General features: G+C 39.1%; 1 pseudogene; it reads right to left on the reverse strand.

Annotated features, from left to right (window-relative positions):
• Positions 1-7,524: 7,524 nt before the first annotated feature.
• LOC139183129 (ubiquitin-conjugating enzyme E2 D3 pseudogene) lies at positions 7,525-21,702 on the reverse strand (annotated as a pseudogene).
• Positions 21,703-21,787: the final 85 nt, after the last annotated feature.

Consider the following 21,787-nt stretch of genomic DNA (forward strand, 5'->3'; position numbering starts at 1 on the left):
CCAGTGTTCAAAGGTGTGGTGTTTTCCACACAACTTACCCCTAACCAGCACTTTGATGTGTTGTTCATCCAAAGTGGCTCCAACAGAAGGTAGAGGAAACCCTGGCTATGTTGGGCTTCCTGAGAAATGGTATTTTGCCCTCCAAAACGGTGCTACATTCCAGGGTTTTCTGCAGTAGTTTTACCTTTGCCATTAAAGCTTCTGGGACAGTGGGTAAGTTACTTAATTACTCTAAGCCTTGATATTCTTTTTTCTCTGTGTAATGGAAAAATAAAGATACCTACCACATGATGTTTAGCCCTTAGCCTCATGCTAGCAAATGGTAAACCCTTAATAAATATCAATGTAGTACTAATGTTATTAACTTCTGTAGTTGCTCACTAACTTTCAGTTACCACAAAGCCACTCTGCCTTTAAGCCTTATCTAATATGATTTCCTCTGAAATGACTCATAGTTTCTCTTCCCAGCTGAGAGTCCTACATTTGTATCCATAATCACCTCTTAAGGAAGTCTGTTCAGATTTAGTAATCCTGTCAACACATATTTTCTTCAAATTTACATTTTATATTCATACCCAAGGTTACTAATAATAACTATGTTTTCAAATATATTTTTAACTTTCTCAATAAGATTAGAAGGCTACACAGGATTCCTCAAACTGTTTTGTGAAAACCAGTTTTAGAATTGCCATCAAAAAATATAATACATTTTTAAAAATAGCTTCAACACAGGAAAATCATCTTTGCACTCATTCATTCATTCAACAAACGTTTATTGAATGCTTTTTATATGCTGGATAGACAATAAACAAGATAAACCAGTAAAATATTTAGTATGCTAGTGATAAACTGCCAATAAGAGAAATAAGGCAGGAAAGGTTGCTGAAAGTGTTGGCATTGTAACATTAAAGACATGGAAGAAAAAGGAAGCCGTGTGTGTGGTGTCTGGGAGAGGGGAAATGGCATGTGCGAAGGCCATGTCCACAGCAGAGTCAGGCCTGCCTCATAGGAGGACCATCCAGGAGAAAAGGCTGCCAAGGAGTGTAGGGGGAAAGTTAGAAAACATGGCCTGAGAGGGAACTATGTAGGATCTTTTGAGTCCTTGCAAGGACTTTGGCTTTTATTGTGAGTGAGAAGGGAAGCTACTGTAGGGTTTTGAGTTTTGAAATGATCTGACGTCCTTTGGCTGTCCTGTTAAGGAGTGCAGAGACAGAAAGGGGAGCAGTTAGGAGGGTCCTGATAATAATCCAGGCAAGAGGTGATGGTGATTTGGGAGTAGGGAGGAAGCAGTGGAAGTGGTGAAGAGTGATCTGGTCTTGGAGAAATCTGGATAGAGGGGGCCACAAGATTTGCTGACAGACCGAGTGTAGATTGTGAAAGAAAGAGCAGTTGAGAATGCCTCTATACTTTTTTCCATTTTTGGCTGAGCGTTGTGGAATTACCATTTCCTAAACTATGGATGACCTAGAAGGAGGTGGTGGGGTGGTATATTAGCTCGGTTTTGGGCATGTTAAGTTGGAAATGCCTGTTAGACACAGAAGACTATGTTCATCTAGAGCAGTAAATATGAAAATTGCATTTATAGGAGAATGTCTGGGCTGCAGGTAGCATAGAGAACAACCATGAGAGATCATGACAAGTCCCCAGACTGATTTTTTTTTTAAGCCAGCAGAACCACTAAGAAGGTGAGGCTTGGGACATCCCTGGAGGTCCAGTGGTTAAGACTCCAACCTCCCTATTTAGGGGGGCATGGGTTCGATTCCTGGTCAGGGAACTATGATCCCACAAGCTGCACTCCTGGCCAAAAGAGAGAAAAGAAAAAAGTAAGTGAGGCTGCTAAAGAGGTAGCAGAAAAATAAATACCATAAAGAGACCTAGGAGGCAACAGAAGCTTTTCTTTTTTTTTTCTCTTTCTTCAATTTATATGCTTAGAATATATTATTTGTGGAAAAGGACAAAAATTTAGAACCAAAATAGATGAATCACCATATAAACTTATATCCTTTTTATGCTTGAGTAAACTGAAGCGACTTAGCAGCAGCAGCCGCAGCAAACATAAAATCTTAAAAATGATTTTATTTTGTGACTTATAAATCGACTCTGAAACCTACCCTAAAAAATAGTCTCTAGATTTCTGAGGAATCGCAGCTCTGGAATACAAGTACTGCTGTGACCACACTGAAAAGTTAGTGCTGTAGGCCAAATGGCCAAACCCCCCATCTTTGTGACGTGTGAAGGACAGCTAAATGATAAGCCTACCACACAGCTCGGGGAATAACGACATCTCTTTAGAGACGGAGAGGAAGTTTTGTGAGGCTCAACAATATACAAAGTGGCTTTAAAAGTGTTGTTTAAAATATTGTACAAATGTTTTTATAGTTTTTAAAGCTGTACTACTCTACTTAGTCACTCAGTCATGTACGATTCTGCGACCCTTTGGACTGTAGCCCATCAGAGTCCTCTGTCCATGGGCTTTTCCAGCCAAGAATGCTGGAGTGGGTTGCCATTTTCCTCCTCCAGGGGATCCTCCTGTCCCAGGGCTTCGAACCCTGTGCCTCCTGCATTGCAGGTGGATTCTTTACCCATTGAACCATCTGGGAAGCCATTTTTAAAGCTGGTGATCTAAAAGTGGAAAGAGAAACAAACTTGCAGTTGGCAGATTTCTCCTCAAACCCTGGCTGTGCCACATGACAGTTGTGCAGGACTTTACAGTTCACATCTCTGGGATTTGGTTACTTTATCTTTAAAATGAAGTAATCCCTGCTCTGCCTATTCTGCAAAATGCTGGTGGAAGTCGAATGATTTAACAAGGGAGATTTTAACATGCTGATGTCTAAAGCAAAAGTCATGACTGAGGCAAGGTGCATTTTTCTAAATTTATCCACTTTTGCTTCTTTGTATAAGCCACAGTTCTCTACCTAGCCTGAATATACCACATTCAGATCCCAATTGAAAAAATAAAAGATCCTCTAAGGAAAATGCATATACCCACAAACCCACATATTTTGGTATGCGATTAATTGTACACTGACTGAAAATCAGGGTTTTTTAAAAAAATCTTTTTACTTTTTATTGGAGTTTAGCCAATTAACAATTGTTGTGATACTTTCAGGTGAACAGCAAAGGGATTCAGTCATATATATACATGTTTCCATTCTCCCCCAACCCCAACTCCCCTTCATCCAGGCTGCCACATACCACTGGGCAGAGCTCCACGTGCTCTACAGTAGGTCCTTGTTGGTTATCCATTTTAAATATAGCAGTGGATACAAGTCCATCCAAAACTCCCTAACTATCCCTTTTCCTCATCCTTCTCCCTGGCAAACATAAGTTCATTCTCTGTGAGTCTATTTCTTTTTATTATCATTTCTTTTAGAAAATCACTTTGGAAAGAAACAGGAGTCATTGTGATTTCTTATGTGGAAGAGAAACCTAATGAAAGTAGCATCTAAAAAACTTTTAGTGTGTAGCAGGCTATGGGATAGATCAGTAGAGGAGAGCAGTGTTGGGAAGGCAACCCAGGCAGATGCAGAAACCCAAGCTTGAGGTAATGAGAGCCCCTAGTCTAAGACGGTAGCTGTGAGACGAGAGATGAACAAGGAGATATGATAAGAAAAGAACTGCCAGATAAAAAAACACAGGATGCCCAGATTTTTGAATTCTAGATAAACACCAAATAATTGTTTAGTATATCCTAAATATTGCATGGCACATACTTACACTAAAACATTATTCATGGTTTATCTGAAATTCCATTTTAACTATGCATCCTTTATTTTTATTTGCTATGTCTGGCAATCTTAGAAACTGGTGAACTTATTGCTACCCTAATCCCCATGTTTCTGAGGCATATTCTGAAACAACAACAAAAACTTGGGCAGCGTGACCACTATGAAATGAAGAGAGTCATATAGAGCTAGTTCCAGCTGCTCTACAGATCCTAAAGAGATCAAGAAATATATGAAACGGTTCGTTACAGACCTATTTGTTTTCCAGACAGGAAAGTTACTAATATTGTGGCTATACTCTATTCTCAATATATGAGTTTTGTACTATGCAGTACAATCTATGTGAATGTGTATGCACATGTGTGTGTGTTTAAGGTATGGGCTAATCAGCGAAACAGCCACAGGCTTACAGTTGCCCTGGAGAGAACATTGAATAAGAAACGTGAATTGGAGAACCGACAGTCCATCCATCATTTCCTGAACCCACAGTCCATCCATCATCTCCTACACACACACACACACACACACACACACACACACACACACACCCATGTGCACATGAGAAACACACACACACACCCATGTGCACGTGAGACTGGGCCAGGGAGTTTTTCCCTATGCAGCCCAAATCCCTGGTCTGTCTTGACTGGACAGTGTGTGGTATGAGTGGGAAGGAAGAAGTTTAGACAACAAGGTCCCTTTCAAGTAAAAGTAGGAACAGTTGAAAGATTCAAAGCAGGAAATCTATTTGAAGTGGTGTTACAAACCCAAAGCCAGGAGCATTCAAGGTGACTTTCTCCATCTAAAAGCTTAAGACCTCTAAGGTTTTCTCTCCTGGGTAATGCAGGTGAAAATCCAAAACAGAGCTGCCGAAGTTTAACCCTTCTCTCTCCTACTTTGTAATTTTGTCCTGAAATTATCTTTACTAGGTCCTAGTGTCTCACTCTGTGGAGGCTGAAAAGTCATGATAGCAAGGAGAAAGAGGTCTGGTTTCAATCCACTTTTGCAGATATGGGGCAGACTAGGATTCACAACTGATGATCAACAGTACCCAAGAACGGCTCCCCGTGAAACTGGAGACCACAAAAAGCCCACAGCCCATACCTCTGGAGAGCGTTTTGGAGAAGACAGGTGGAGGCGAATAAGGCCAAACCTCATGACTGGTCCATGACTGCCCCTGAGCAAAAGTGAGTCTTGCAAATTTGGGAGTAAGAGAGGCAGGATTTGGATATCGACTGAACTCTTATCAGTGATAGAGAACTTAGAAAAGGAGCCTAGATTCTTCTTTTGTGATCCCCCATGGTGTGATGAATGCTCAGTAAATGCTGTTGACTGATTCTTTTTAAACTGGGCCTGGGAGGAGGAGTTTGAGGTTTGAAGGGGAAGATTGGAGACAGTTAAGGAAGAATTCATGTACATTCAACTCCTATAGAAAAAACAAAAAGCAGCCTTTCCAGGTTGCTCAGTGGTAAAAGAATCTGCCTGCCAATGCAGGAGACGTGGGTTCAATCCCTGGGTCGGGACAATCCCCTGGAGTAGGAAATGGCAACCCAATCCAGTATTCTTGCCTGGATATCCCATGGACAGAGGAGCCTGGTGGGTCCATAGGGTTGCAAAGAGTGGGACACAACTGAACACAGCACAGCAGCAGTGGGGGGTGGGGGGCTGGGGGAGCAAACGCAAGGTTTAGAAGGGGAAGTTGGGGGATGATTAAGGAAGAATTATGTGTGTTCAACTCTCACAAAGAAAACAAATTGACCAAATGAAAACTATTAGCCACTTAACTTTTACACAGTTGTGTAAAAAGAAAAAGAAAAAAATGTAGTTCCTTCTAAGGCAATGGCAACCCACTCCAGTACTCTTGCCTGGAAAATCCCATGGACGGAGGAGCCTGGTGGGCTGCAGTCTGTGGGGTCACTAGGAGTCGGACACGACTGAGTGACTTCACTTTCACTTTTCACTTTCATGCATTGGAGAAGGAAATGGCAACCCACTCCAGTGTTCTTGTCTGGAGAATCCCAGGGACAGGGGAGCCTGGTGGGCTGCCATCTATGGGGTCGCACAGAGTTGGACATGACTGAAGCAACTTAGCATGCATGCATGCATGCACTGGAGAAGGAAATGGCAACACACTCCAGTATTCTTGCCCGGAGAATCCCAGGGACAGAGGAGCCTGGTGGACTGCCGTCTATGGGGTCGCACAGAGTTGGACACGACTGAAGCGACTTAGCAGTAGCAAAAACCATTATACGTATGTTGTGTGTGTGTGTGTGTGTGTATGGATATATTGCTGCCTCATCTTGGTTGCGTTTGCAGTGTCCTTCACTGCAGTGGGCACAGGGACTATCTAGTTGGGCCTTGAAGCTCTGGAGCCAGGCTCAGGAGTTGCGGTGTGTGGGCTTAGTTGCTTTGTAGCATGTGGGGTCTTAGTTCCCCAGAGACTGCACCTATGTTCCCTGCATTGCAAGGCAGATACTTAACCACTGGATAAAAACCATTTTATTCAGTTCCCACTGGTAACAATTACAACTGGGATTACAAGTAAAAATGGCTAGCATTAATAAAAACATGTATCACAACCATAGCTCTGAAAACTCAAGATATTTAGTGGAAAGAACTCCTAAAGATACATCTGAGTGTTTAAAGTAAAAGCAAAACATGAACAAAAACATTTTCCAAAGGAATCAAATGAGGCTCAGCTAATTTCATGTCACTTAACATCAATAAGGAAAAATACATTGAAAAATCTATACATTATGTAAGCAATGATGTTATTAGTATAACAAAGAATGAAATAGCTCTTAACTATTTTCAACTTTGCCTCTAAAATTCCTTTCATCTGATGGCAGAACATATTATTTCCTGTTCTTATTATACTCTGTGGGAAGTAGCACACCCATTTTAATGTCACTTTTCCCCTGTATCAACATTTATGGGAGGAATTATTTTTGTGCTCTCAAGGTTGATATCTCAGATCCAGAAGTCATGTGGCAATGGATCTCAAACTTAAATATGAGAATACCTGGAGAACTTGTTACTATCCTGAGAGCTCTCCTACATACAGTGATTCAGGTCTGGTGAGGGATTCAGAAATCTGCATTTCTAACAAGCATCCCAAATGATTCTAAGACAGGTCTTCCATAGATCTTGCCCTGATTTAAGCAACCAGAGTAATTTTCGTGTCTACTTTCCAACTGCAGAGGATAAGTTTTAAACTCTTATTTTCTATATGCCCGTAAGAGGTGGAAAGATTACAGGAAAATACATGAGTATAAATAACACAGCTTTCATGACCTTTACAGGGAACTCAAATAACTGTAATTTTTGATTTACAATAAGTTTTGAAATGAGGCACTTCAAGATTCTGAGTTGCTTCATGAGTCATCAGTGATTAATCTTTCCATAGTTTTAACCCTGTGAATTCTTTTTTTTTGAAAACTGGTTATTTTTGAATCAGGTTCTAGCTCCTAGGTGAATGGAATATTAAAATTTTCAAGGCATATCTTTAAAAATTATTCCAGGTAAATAGTAATTTTCTTACCAATTTCTCGAATATTAGAATATGATATACTTTATGATGTACAGTTCACCCGTGAATCACACAGGTTGTGGGTGGTGATCCTCTGTGCAGTCAAAAATACAAGTATAACTTATAATCAACCCTACCTATATTTGATTCCTCAGTATCTGTGGTTTTGCATTGGCCAATTTAACCTGTCATGAATCAGGTAGTACTGTAGTTCTTACTATTGAAAAAAATCTGAGCATAAGTGGACCCATGCAGTTCAAATCCATATGAAAGTTCAACTGAACTTTATTTTTTTCTACAATGAAAATAGCATACTTCTACAAACATGTAAATTTCATAGGGTAATATTTATTCCACTTATCTTCATATATAAGGTTCTGTTTTATAACCCAGTAATATATTTATTTATTTATTTATTTCTGGGTGTGCTGGGTCTTCGTTACTGCTCACAGAACTTCTCTAGTTGCAGTGCACAGGCTCCTCACTGTGGTGGCTTTTCTTGGATCAGGGCACAGGCACTGGGGGCACGAACTTCAGTAATTGCAGCACGTGGTCTCAGTTGTGGCCCAGACTTAGTTGCTCCAGAGCATGTGGAGTTCCCCTGGACCAGGGATAAAACCTGTGATCCCTGCATTGGCAGGTAGATTCCTATCCACTGGGCCACCAGGGAAGTCCCTAAATAGTGTTTTAAGTATATTCAGCTGCCTTTGGGGAAAACCAAGGAAAGTGATTTTGATTTTTCCATGTTATTAAAGCATGGTGGGAGGTTTCCCAGGTGGCTCAGTGGTGAAGAATTTGCCTGCCAATGCAGGAGACACAGGTTCGATCCCTGGGTCAGGAAGATCCCTTGAAGAGGGAAATGGTAATCCACTCCTGTATTCTTGCTTGGAGAATCCAATGGACAGAGGAACCTGGCAGGCTACAGTCCATGGGGTCACAAGAGTCAGACATGACTTAGCAACTAAACAACAACCAGTGGTTAGAACTCCATGTATACACTGCTGAAGGGCACAGGTTCAATCCCTGGTTGAGGAAATGAGGTCCCACAAGCTGGACAGTGTAGCCAAAAAAAAAAAAAGAGAAAACAACCCTTTCTCAAACATTCTTTCCTGCTTCATAGTACCTCCTGTGTTAATGTCTGTGTTTGCCACTGTCTTATAGATTGTCATTCAAAATACAATGCAAGTGCAATGAAAATTGACTATGAAGAGAACTTGCAAGTCTCACAAAATATGTAGCATTTCATGAAATTGATATAGATGATGGGAAACTGTTCAAGCCATGAGCAGAGCCATAGACTGTGTCAATCAGTCCAACTAGCTATTAAAGTTGACAAGAACAAAAGGTCAAAGATACAAGATTTGACTAGAAGATACTCTTACAAAAATGGATGAAATCTGGGATGTTTTGTAAAATGATTCAATTATGGAACAGCCAACATGAAGTGAAGATTATCATTCCATGTTTCTAATGGTTTTGTCAAAAAACACTTCTAAGAGTTAAAATATAAGTTAACTATAAGAAAGTAAGGTTTTTTTGTAGTCTTAGCAAAAAATTTCAAGTTAAAAGTTCTAGTGAAACTACTTATGAAAATTTGGTCCCCCTTAAATACATTTACGGAGAAGGCAATGGCACCCCACTCAAGTACTCTTGCCTGGAAAATTCCATGGATGAAGGAGCCTGGTAGGCTGTAGTCCATGGGGTCCCTAAGAGTCAGATACGACTGAGCAACTTCACTTTCACTTTTCACTTTCATGCATTGGAGAAGGAAATGGCAACCTACTCCAGTGTTCTTGCCTGGAGAATCCCAGGGGTGGGAGAGCCTGGTGGGCTGACATCTATGGGGTCACACAGAGTCGGACACGACTGAAGTGACTTAGCAGCAGCAGCAGCAGCAGCAAATAGATTTAAGTGACCTTCTAGTATCAGTTATGCACTGATAAGTACCTGTTTCAAAGCATTAGTTGTCTGACTATATAACTGTGTAACAATGTTAACACAGATTTAATTTTAACATCTGATGCCAATCTCTCCTTATTAATCATATTTTAATTCAATAATTTAATATCTTTGTTATTCCTTCCAGCTGATTTTCTATAAATTCATTTACAATCCCAAGACATTAATTTACTAGTAAAGTAATTGTGGTTTTGGACCATGAATTTTAAATCATTATAACTAGGCTCAAACACATCTTTATTAATCAAAATGGGAAGCATTACAATCAACACATTTTTGCTAATGAGAAATAAGTTTATTTCTGTGCATAAAAATCTGTGCTTCGGGATTCAACGAACCCTTGGAAAGCATTTTCTGCCTCCTGCTGGTTGTGGATGGAGAAGGCAATGGCACCCCACTCCAGTACTCTTGCCTGGAAAATCCCATGGACAGAGGAGCCTGGTAGGCTGCAGTCCATGGGGTCGCTAAGGGTTGGACACGACTGAGTGACTTCACTTTCACTTTTCACTTTCATGCATTGGAAAAGGAAATGGCAACCCACTCCAGTGTTCTTGCCTGGAGAAACCCAGGGACGGGGAAGCCTGGTGGGCTGCCGTCTATGGGGTCACACAGAGTCAGACACGACTGAAGCAACTTAGCAATAGCAGCAGCAGCAGCTGGTTGTGGAAGCATTTTCCCTCCAAAAAGTTGTTGAGATGCTTGAAGAAGTGGTAGTCAGTTGGTGAGAGGTCAGGTCTACGGTGAATGAGGCAGAAGTTTGTAGCCCAATTAGTTCAACTTTTGAAGCACTGGTTGTATGATGTGTGGTAGGGTGCTGTTGCTGTTGTGGAGAAGAATTGGGTCCTTTTTGTTGACCAATGCTGGCTGCAAGTGTTGCAGTTTTGGTGTATCTCACTGATTTGCTGAGCATACTTCTCAGAGGTAATGGTTTCGCCAGGATTCAGAAAGCTGTAGTGGATCAGACAGTCCGCAGACCACCAGTGACCATAACCTTTTTATGGTGCAAGTTTGGCTTTGGGAAGTGCTTTGGAGCTTCTTCTTGGTCCAATCACTGAGTGGTTTGGCATTGGTTGTTGTATAAAATCCACTTTCTGTCCCATGTCACAATCAGATCAAGAAATGGTTCATTGCTGTTGCACAGAATAAGAGTAGATAACACTTCAAAACAACAATTTTTTTGATTTTTGGTCAGCTCACACAGCACCCACTTACTGAGCTTTTTCAACTTTCCAATTTGCATCAAATGCTGAATGACTGTAGAATACTCGATGTTGAGTTCTTTGTTAACTTCTCTTTCTCAATTGGTCATTGTCAACTTCCAATGGACAGCCACTGTACTCCTTGTCTTCAAGGCTCTTGTCTCCTTTGCTAAACTTGAACCACACTGCATTGTATGTTCGTTAGCAGTTCCTGGGCCAAATGTATTGTTTATGTTGTGAGTTATCTCCGGTGCTTTATGACACATTTTGAACTCAAATAAGAAAATCGCTCAAATTTGCTTTTTGTCTTTTGCTTTTAGACATCATTTCCCTAGTCTAAAACAAATATAAAATAAACAGCAATAAGTCATTAGCAAAAAAACATGAAGCAAGAAATGTTCAATAAAATGATGTATAAAATAACCACATTTAAGAATGTATCCGAATACATTCTTAAATGGCACTGTTGAACAGCAAAGTTCAACAATGCAAAACCACAATTACTTTTGCACCAACCCAATAAATCTATGGAAACCTTTACTGGAATTGCATTAAACTTTTTCACTACTTTAGGAAGAATTAGGGAGCCTATTTGCTATATTCAGTCTTTCTATCAAGGAAAGATGATTATCTCCATTTATTTTCTTTGATCTGTTTTAGAAAAGTTTTCCTCACATGTCTCATACATTATTTGTTGAATTAAACTGTGGAAAAGTCTTAGAGATGGGAATACCAGACCACCTGACCTGCCTCCTGAGAAATCTGTATGCAGGTCAAGAAGCAACAGTTAGAACTGGACATGGAACAACAGAATGGTTCCAAGTATGTCAAGGCTGTATATTGTCACCCTGATTATTTAACTTATATGCAGAGTACATCATGAGAAATGCTGAACTGGATGAAGCACAAACTGGAATCAAGATTGCCAGTAGAAATAACAATAACCTCAGATATGCAGATGACACCACACTTATACCAGAAAGTGAAGAAGAACTAAACAGCCTCTTGAGGAAAGTGAAAGAGGAGAGTGAAAAAGTTGGCTTAAAACTCCACATTCAGAAAACTAAGATCACGGCATTGGTCCCATCACTTCATGGTAAATAGATGGGGAAACAATGCAAACAGTGACAGACTTTACTTCTTTGGGCTCCAAAATCACCGCAGATGGTGACCACAGCCATGAAATTAAAAGACACTTGCTCCTTGAAAGAAAAGTTATGATAAACCTAGACAGCATATTAAAAAGTAGACATTACTTTGAGAACAAAGGTCTGTCTAGTCAAAGCTATGGTTTTTCCAGTAGTCATGTACTGATGTGAGAGTTGGACTATAAAGAAAGCTGAGTGCCAAAGAATTAATGCTTCTGAACTGTGATGTTGAAGACTCCTGAAATTCCCTTCGACAGCAAGGAGATCCAACCAGTCCATCGTAAAGGAAATCAGTCCTGAATATTCATTGGAAGGACTGATGCTGAAGCTGAAACTCTAATACTTTGACACCTGATGCAAAGAACTGACTCATTGGAAAAGACCCTGATACTGGGGAATACTGAAGGCAGAAGAGGATGAAAGAGGATGAGATGGTTGGATGGCATCACCGACTCAATGGACATGAGTTTGAGTAAACTCCAGGAGTTGGTGATGGACAGGGAGGCCTGGCGTGCTGCAGTCCACGGGGTTGAAAGAGTTGGATATTACTGAGAGACTGAACTGAACTAAGTCACCTGAAGTGGTATCTGTTGCACTTACATACTCATTAACATAAATGGCTGAACAAATTCATTTTAATGGATATTCAATCCACTAAAAAAACTCAATATCCCACATAGGTAGTCACTTCAACATAGCCTCATGTCAACTCCCACACCAAAAGAGTACTTTATTTTGTAAATTTTGACCCATTGTCACTTCCATGTTATGGTCTTTTCAGCTGTCAAGTGTGCAAGGTGAAGAAAAAATTTAATTATACAGGGATTGCACCTGGAAAATAAATTTCTTAAACTCCATATGTACTTTGTAAAACTGCTGGGTTCCAAGCCCATCTATGAACTCCCTGGCTACCAGTATCATGTGCAGCATACTAAAGCTACACTATCTCAATAGCTTATTGATTCTGTATAGATCCAGCAATCAATATGTCAACTTGTAACAGACTGCATACTTTTAACTGAACATGGCAAAATATTTACTGTCTTGAACTTTACATCATTTGATGTCAAACAACGAGGCAAATCCCAAAAGTACATACAAAAAACAGCCTTGTACTTACAAAAGATTGTTTCCCATACTGATTAATCCAGGCAGCTAGCTCATTCGTTTACGTAATTTTATTGAAGAAAAATAAATCAGTTTCTAGCAGAGCTAATAGCTGGTCACTCCTCCATTGACAACTTGCATCATTTATTCTCTGCTATATTAAACAGTATACTGGAAGATAGATTAACTAGTAACTCCAAGCCTCCTAACAATTTAAATGAAAATAACAAAATGTTCTGAGACCTTATTTTGGAATACAAAGGGTGTTTGACTTCTAATTTCCATTCTCTGTAGAACCAGAACTGGTCATTCCTTTATTGACATACATAAAATACATCACATTTTCTGTTCTGCTGATACTATAAATTCAATACCAATTCTGTAGCCACATCAGTTATGAGCATAAAGTATACCATGTAACCTCAAATCTCTAACAGTGGAAGGCTTAAACAAGAATGGATGCTGCTAAATAATGCTGCTTCCTTTGATGTGACAACTCAGCATCCATCTTCCTCCCTCTTAGATGATTCTTCAGCATGTAAGAGCAGTGAGGAATGGTTTTAGTCTCATAACCAAGTTAGAGTGAAGACATTGGCCACATAATACACATGCTCCATTTTTTAAAAAATTCTGAATCTTGGGCAACTGTTTTCTTATAACTACTTTACAGTTTCTAAAAGCAGTTATTGTTCAAAGCTGGAAGAACTTAAGTCTTCTCAGATGACCATGTGAATGAATGAAGGGAGGTAAATAAAAAATAAAATTAAAAAAGATGAGGTCTGATAGGGGAGCAGCCAGATAAGAAAATCAAAAAAGGAATAGTAATTTAAAGTTTACTCCAGTTATAATGCAGGTTATTCTGACTTTAAGGTAGCATCACACAGCATACTTCTGAGTCCATTCCTGAGATATTCTGTTGTACTTATCTCCGTCTGTTTTATAGATCCGGGCAATCTCTGGCACTAGGGAGTCATATGGGTTTGGATCCCATAGCAGTGAACAAATGGATAAAAGAACTTTAGAAATAGTTAAAGCAGGAGACCACTGTGATCTTAGAATATCAAGACAAATGCTGTCATTACTATTAATATTTGGATGATAAATTCTTATTGTAAATGCAACCTTAGGTGGTTTGAAGGGGTAGTCTGAAGGAAAATGAATACACCACCTTGACATGGGCTGTCATTAGGTCCCATAATTATGGCTTGCCTATGAACATATCATCCCCAACTGGACCTGCAGAACATTGTGCTGGAGGGTCACGGGCCAAATTACTAAGTTTCTTATTAATCTGTTTCAGCACCATAGTCTGTGCTTTTTGTCTGGCTCCTATCTCGGTGTGTGCTTGAAGGTCCGGCCAAAACTCTTGATGATCCCAGTGGCTGGGAAGGATTGTCTCTTCATCTCACACCGGCTCTGCCAGACATAGGCGCAGAGGGGCCGGGGACTCCCTCACACTGTGGACTCGGCCTCCGCCCCGTGGGGCAGCTGGTGCCTCCCTGGCTCTATGGGGGTCTAAACACTCACTTTTACTGTCAACTAATTTTCAGCACGAGTGACAAGATAATTCAAGAGGAGCAAAGAACAGTCTTTTCAACAAATGTTGCCAGGACATCCAAAACAGATATTCACATATATAACAATGAAGCTGGACCCCTCCCTCTCATTGTATGTAAAACGTAGCTCAAAATGGATCAGTGACCTAAACATGACAGGAAAAATAAAAAAACTCTTAGAAGAAAACAAATTATCATGATCTAGGATTATACAAAGGCTTAGGCAACAAAACACAAGCAACAACAATGACAAAATAGTAAATTGGACTTCATCAAACGTAAAGATCTAGGCCCGGGAACAGAATTCCAGACAAAACAAGTATGAAGGCCCGAAGGTAAGCTGTGTATCAGAGGGGGAGAAAGTAAACCAGAATGAGTGGAGAAAGCTGAGGCATGATAGGAGAAATAGTTGAAAAGATGGGCATAGTCCAGTATATAGAGGGCCTTGAAGGCCATGATAAAATAAATGGATTTTATTTGAAATGCAGTGGGAATCATTGCAAGATTTTGTTTTAGGGAATGTCATGTTCTGATACATGTTTCTGAAGACAACTTTGATTCCTGCATGTCACATTAACTGTTGCTGGGCAGGGAACAAGGAAACCAGCTTAGGAAGCTTTTATAGCCATCCAGGCAAGACATAAATGATGGCATCAAGAGAATGGATAGACAGGAGATTAGATAGATATGGAAGAGCTGAAAAGACTAACTGAATGTGGTAATTGAGGAAGAAAAGAGGAAATAAAGGATAACTCTTAGGTTTTCAGTTTAAGATGTATGTAATTTATGGAGAAAGGAAAGACTAGAATAATAAGTTTGGAGGCAGTTAGGCATGGAAATCAGTGTTTTGTTTTGGTATGTAAAAGGTGAAAAACCTTTAGTCATCCAAATGGAGATATCAAGTACTGAGCTGAAAAAACAAGTCTAGACCTAGGGGAGGAGTCAAGGCTGCAGATAAAAATTTGTGTCATTTATTAGGCCCATGTAGGACTATCTTGGAGAAGGAAATGGCAACCCACTCCAATATTCTTGCCAGGAGAATCCCATGGACAGAGGAGCCTGGTAGGCTACAGTCCATGGGGTTGTAAGAGTCGGACACGTATTAGTAACTAAACCATAAAACAGGACTATTTAGAGCAAGTATCTAGATAGAGAATAGCAGAGGAGCTTACACTATGGCCCAGGGCACTGTAATATTAAAAGACTGAGTAAAGGGGATGGAGCTGGCAGAGGAGACTGAAAAAGAGTAACCAGTTAAGTAGGAGAAAAAAAACAGTAACAGAATTGTGGTGTGTGAAAGGATACTCAGAAATATTTAATTAGTTACTTACATGCAGATTTAGTCACATGAGGTAATCAAAAACTTATCAAAGCATAAAAAAAGACAAAAAAATGTGCAAAATGTGGGGAAAGGGAGGGAACAAATTGCAGACAGTTTAGAAACAGTTAAGTCTTGTTTATACAGTTTTTTAATAAACTGATTAATTGGCAGCTAGACTGTCTTTGAGCAGGCTGACTTTATCATAAAAGAAAACTGTTTCAGTTTATGGCTTTGCCAGAGCCTTGAGAGCGTCACTGTAGAACACACTGATGGGCTTTGTGATTTTTCAGTCTAGTCCCTTAGTTGTAAATCATTTCCTCATCAGTTGTAAATCATTTCCTCATCAGGAGTACTCAAGTGTCATGGGAAAAAAATATTAAAAAGTATTTCAAAAAGAATATGGAAGCCAAAAATCATAATCAGAAGGTACAAATTAATCTCACAAAGGGTACCTTTAGATCAATGGTTCTCAAACTTCAGTATGCCACCAGCATCATCTGGAGGATTTATTAAAACAGAGTGAGTAAAAGTCACTCAGTCGTGTTCAACTCTTTGTGACCCAAATTCTCCAGGCCAGAATACTGAAGTGGGTAGCCTTTCCCTTCTCCAGGGGATATTCTTAAACCAGGGATCAAACCCAGGTCTCCTTCATTGCAGGCAGATTCTTTAACACCTGAGCCACAAGGGAAGCCCTTAAAACAGAGTACCAGGCCCCAACTCAAAATTTCTGATTCAGTGTCTAGAGTGGGGCCCCAAATCTGCTTGGACTAACACAAGTAATGTTTATACTGCTAATTGAAGAACCATATTTCTTGAGTCTCAATGACCTAGGAGACTTGAATGCATGCAGCTGGAAACATGTCCAAGAAGAAATGTTCATAACTACCTTGATTATAATAATAAAAAAACTAAAAATAATCTAAATGTCCATAGTTGAATGGATAAATCATGGTATGCATTTTGTAATAGAATGCTATATAGCCATGACGATGAGTGATAGCTACATGCATCTATACAGATGAATCTCAAAAACGAAGTTGAGCAAAAACAGTCACTAAAGTATACATATAATTTGATTCTATTCACAGAAAAGCCAAAAGCAGGAAATACTGTACTTATAGAGACACATAAACATGTGGTAAACTTATAATGAAAAATAAAAGATTTATTGATACAAAATTCAGACAGTTGTCATCCGGAAGTTAGGAAAGATAGAGAAGTATTAAAGACACTGCTGCTGCTCCTGCTGCTGCTAAGTCGCTCAGTCGTGTCCAGCTCTTCACGACCCCATGGACTGCAGCCTACCAGGCTCCTCCATCTATGGGATTTTCCAGGCAAGAGTACTGGAGTGGGTTGTCATTGCCTTCTCCTAGACACTGAGGCACTTCAAAGTTAATGTTCTACTTTTTAAATGATGTTGTACTTCAAAATGTAAGTAAAATATACACTTCCTAAGTGAAAGTCAAAGTGTTAAGTCGCTTGGTCATGTCTGACTCTTTGCGACCCCATGGACTGTAGCTTGCCAGCTGTCCATGAGGATTCTCCAGGCAAGAATACAAGAGTGGGTAGCTATTTCCTTCTCCAGGGGACCTTCCCAACCCAGGGATCGAATCCACATCTCCTGCATTGCAGAGCCACCAGGGAAGCCTTCATATATATTCTAGTGTGTGTGAATTGCTTCGTAATAAAAATTTTTAAGTAAAATCAGAGGTAATGATCAGCTGTATTAGTTAGTGCTGAGTTCAAGAAAGGTGAGGACATAGAAATGACTCTAGAATTTGGTAAAAGGAAGTTTGTGGTGATCCCTAAAGAGTGATTTCAGAGGGGTAATAAGGACAGAATCCAAACTACAACAGATTAATGAATATTAGAACACAAGACAGAAACTGCCAAAACCACAAGACAAGTGAAATCAAATACTTCAGGAATGCAAAGGATAGAAATTAGTTCCAACCCAAGGGCAAACAATAACACTTCCTGGAAGAGGAGCAACATTTGAGTATATAGAAGGAAATGAAGCATGTTTCAGGAAAAAAGAATAGCACCAATGCCAGTCAAGTCAGCATCAAGCAAAAGTTAAGTACGAAGGGGAAGGGCAAGCAGTGCAGTTTAGCTGTAGCACAGTGGCTGGCTGAGTACTAGGATTTAGCTAGGAACGTACAGGTTGTCTAAACTGGCACTGTCTACATGGTAATCACTGGCTACATGTAGCTACTGAGCACTTAGGATGTGGCTGGGACAACTGAAGAACTGAAGTTTTTAATTTGAATTAATGTAAATTTAACAACTGATACCTGATTTAGTTATAGGAACATTTTTAAGTCTCTTTGGAAGAAACTGGGTATATGAATAAACTTTTCAAACTGCAGATTTTATGAAACCTAAATATAGATCAAACGTTTTCAGTGAAAATGTAGCATCTGAAAGATGGGCTATAAATAAGGTGACCATCTGTACAAGTTTTAGTACTGTAAGTTATACAACACAGGGTCACCCTAGCTGTAGACATAGTCTATATTCTAGATGTCAAAGCATGTAAAAAATAATTAATAAAAACTTTTATTACATATTGAGATCATAATATCCTGGATATATAAGGTTAAATAAAATGTATTAAGATTAATCTCACCTGTTTTTTTACTTTCTACAATGTGGCCATCAGAAATTTTAAAATTATACATGGTTGACATTATATTAAGTTTCATACAGCACTGGTCTAGAGAAAGACAGGCCAACTTGAGCTTTAGCTATTACTCAGTAGTAAATAAAGTCTATGAAATCTCAAAATATCCACATTAATTTTTTTTTTAAGTAAAAGGAAGTATTGTAGCACTTGGAACTATTAAACTAAAACTGCCCTTTAAAGTTATGTTTTTTAATTAGCTCAATAAATCAAAGGAGAAATGAAGTCACCAAGGGAAAAAAAATGGTTTTCAGGTCTATAAAACCTGACTAGCTTACAAAGGCTTTATAAGGGTATAATATACAGCAACAAACGAGTTCCTGGTCATGAGTGCGTGGCAAACTATTTACAAACAATCCTATTTAAAAACCAACTTTTGTATTTATTCCTTCTTTCAATAGTCATAGGTTTACAGATATACTCAACATCTCATTTTCTACAATCAGGAAAATGTTCACTCTTAGACAATCACAGACAATGCTAGAACCTTGTGGAAGTTAACAATTCTGTTTTTTGGAGAGAGTCTCAAGGGTGATAGATTGTCCCTGTCACCTTTCCTCCAACAGCATCCTACACTAGAAAAAGAAAAGTCAGAAGGACTATTTAGCCTAACTCTTACAATTCTGGAAAGTCTTATCTAGTATCCTGACTAGCATCTGGCTCCCCTCCCCCCATCCCCATCCATAATTAGGGAATGTCAACACCATCTAACCGGTTGCCCAAGCTAGAAATGTGTTATACCAAATTTCTCTTTCAACATCACTCCATTCAAAGACCTTTTCAAATTCTACCCTCTTAATTTGTTTCAGAATTTTAATATCTCACCCCAACCCAAACTGCCACAGAAGGGTCAAATAGCTATATATGGCAGAATTGGGATTAAACGAAATTTCTGTCTCTATATGGACTCCCTCTCTCTCTCGGTCATCTAATTCACCTCTGTGGTTTTAACTTGCAAATTGTATCTATCTCCAGCTCAGATTTTTCTCAGAATACCTCAGAATTGAAAATCTAATCACCTACTAGGGATGTCCACCTGGATATTCCATAGCCATCCCAATCTCAACATATCAAAAAATTCAATTAATCATCTTTCCCATCCAATTTCTCACTTATCACCTATTCTCCAAATATTGGATTAGAATTCCTATATTAGAAAACTGGACACCAATTTCTCTCTCAATATCCAATTAAGTCCTTCCCATTTTATCTCTTGGATATTTTTCAAATCCTTTCTCCATTTTTCAGCCCAACAAATCCTCAGCCGATCTCCCTTTAACAACCTTCATCCAAATTCATAATATAACCTGCGTGTTCCATGAACTGACCATCACCTACCTTTCATGTCTCTATATAGTCTTGTACTCAGTAATTCCACCATGAGAAACTGTGTGAGGTTTATACACGCACTAGGTTGTTTCTCTTCAATCTTTTTCATGTGTTCTCTTGCCTTGTTCAGTCGCTCAGTTGTGTCCGACTCTGCGAGCCCATGGAATGCAGCACGCCAGGCTTCCCTGTCCTTCACCACCTCCCAGAGTTTGCTCAAATTCATGTCCATTGAGTCAGTGTTGCCATCCAACCATTTTATACTCTGTCGCCCCATTCTCCTCCTGCCTTCGATCTTTCCCAGCATAAGGGTCTTTTCCAATGAGTTGACTCTTTGCATCAGGTGGCCAAAGTATTGGAGCTTCAGCTTCAGCATCAGTCCTTCCAATGAATATTCAGGAATTATTTCCTTTAGGATTGACTGGTTTGTATAACTGAATCATTTTGCTGTACACCTGAAACACAATGACGTAAATCAAGTATAATTTTAAAAATGAACAATTTTTGCCTTTTTCAGTTGCTGTTTTCTTATCTCTGGGCTAGCTATCTTTTTAGTAAAATTCCTAAGCCAAATAGATTTTGAATTTGTCTGTTGTATAATGATGTATAATAAAGCTGCTGCATTGTTATTGAATATTCAGGGCTAATTTCCTTTAGGATTGACTGGTTTGATCTTCTTGCAGTCCAAGGGGCTCTTAAGAGTCTTCTCCAACACTACAGTTCAAAAGCATCAATTCTTCTGTGCTCAGCCTTCTTTATGGTCCAACTCTCACATCAATACGTGACTACTGGAAAAACCATAGCTTTCACTATATGGATCTTTCTATACCTAGATGGCCTTCTTTCCAACTTTAAGGAGCATGTGCAGGTCTCCAATGTCCACCCATGCAAGAAACAGTAAATCTAAAGTACTCAGGTTCTACTGGTTTTAAAGTCTAAGAATCAACAAAATGAGTCTCTCCTGCTGCCCTAAGCAGAGATTCTTAGGTATAGAAATCTACCATCAGGATGTATTTCTAGTCATAAAGTTTCTCCAGTGAGACTTAAAGGGAGTAGCTAGTCATGCTCACTAGGCCAGTAGAATGAGCGTTATGGACAGTTTCTTTAGACCACATCTAATGGTTTCTAATTTTCAATTAAATACCTGTTCTTGAACACCCTTTTCAAGAGTGGCTGCCAAAACTCTGCTTGATTTACATTCTTTGTTGAGTCATCTGAAGAAGTGACTTGATGAGATAAGTCTAGGGAAAAAGGGTGAAGCCGCCATGTAGGTGACCTATAGTAATGTAATGTCACCAGGAGCAAGAAATGAAAATTGTAAGGTCAATATGATTAAAGGAAATGTTCTGGGCATATGATACTTCAAGACATTGTTCACTTGGAAATTACAACTTGTCATCCAAATAGTGAATAGCACACAAAATATAACAAAGTTCAATAAGAGGCTTCAATATTCACAAGGATATTCAAGAATCTGCACACCAGTGAGAATGAAAATGGATTTTGTAGTAACTCAGGTTCCACACATTAATTTTTATGAGCTCAACACAAGAATAGAAGCTTCCCTGAGAGCTCAGGTGAAAAGAGACGTATCACTGTATCTATACTAATTCAAAAGTGTCTAATGTTATTAATACTTGATCTGTCCTGGTATCTTTTCCAACTATTAAGATACATAAGGTACCTCTCTATACTCCCAGAATTTATTCTGCTTTCTTCACTCACTGTATTTTCAACAGTACCTTTTAAGTAAGCTGTCTATGTTCTTCCTCTAGATTATGACCATCTTGAAGATTGTGTCATGTCTTTTTCATCTTTGTACTCCTAACAAATAACAGTGCCTGACATTTGTTAGCAATCAATAAAATTCTACCAACTAAATCTTCTTTTTACTTGATTAAACCATCTAAAAATCTAAAGCAACGCTACTCAAAGTAGCAAGACCACAGACTATTTATGATAAAGTGTTTGAGCCAGAATGTATGAAAGAATGGCTTCCTTTTTTGAGCAAGTCTTGCTATGAAAAAATGTTTAGCTAAACCAAGCAGTGCTATCTGATCTATATTCTTGCCCCACTTTGAGCCAAACACTTGAAAGTTAGACAAAGATATTTTCATAAAGAAAATTAACTTTATGGATGAAAGTTAAAATTAACTTTCATCCACTTTTATAGCATATGTATATTTACAAATACCCAAAAAGATTAAAAATAAAGGGATCTACTTTCACTG

The sequence above is a fragment of the Bos indicus genome, chromosome 5, assembly GCF_029378745.1.
Source record: "Bos indicus isolate NIAB-ARS_2022 breed Sahiwal x Tharparkar chromosome 5, NIAB-ARS_B.indTharparkar_mat_pri_1.0, whole genome shotgun sequence".
Classification (NCBI taxonomy): domain Eukaryota; kingdom Metazoa; phylum Chordata; class Mammalia; order Artiodactyla; family Bovidae; genus Bos; species Bos indicus.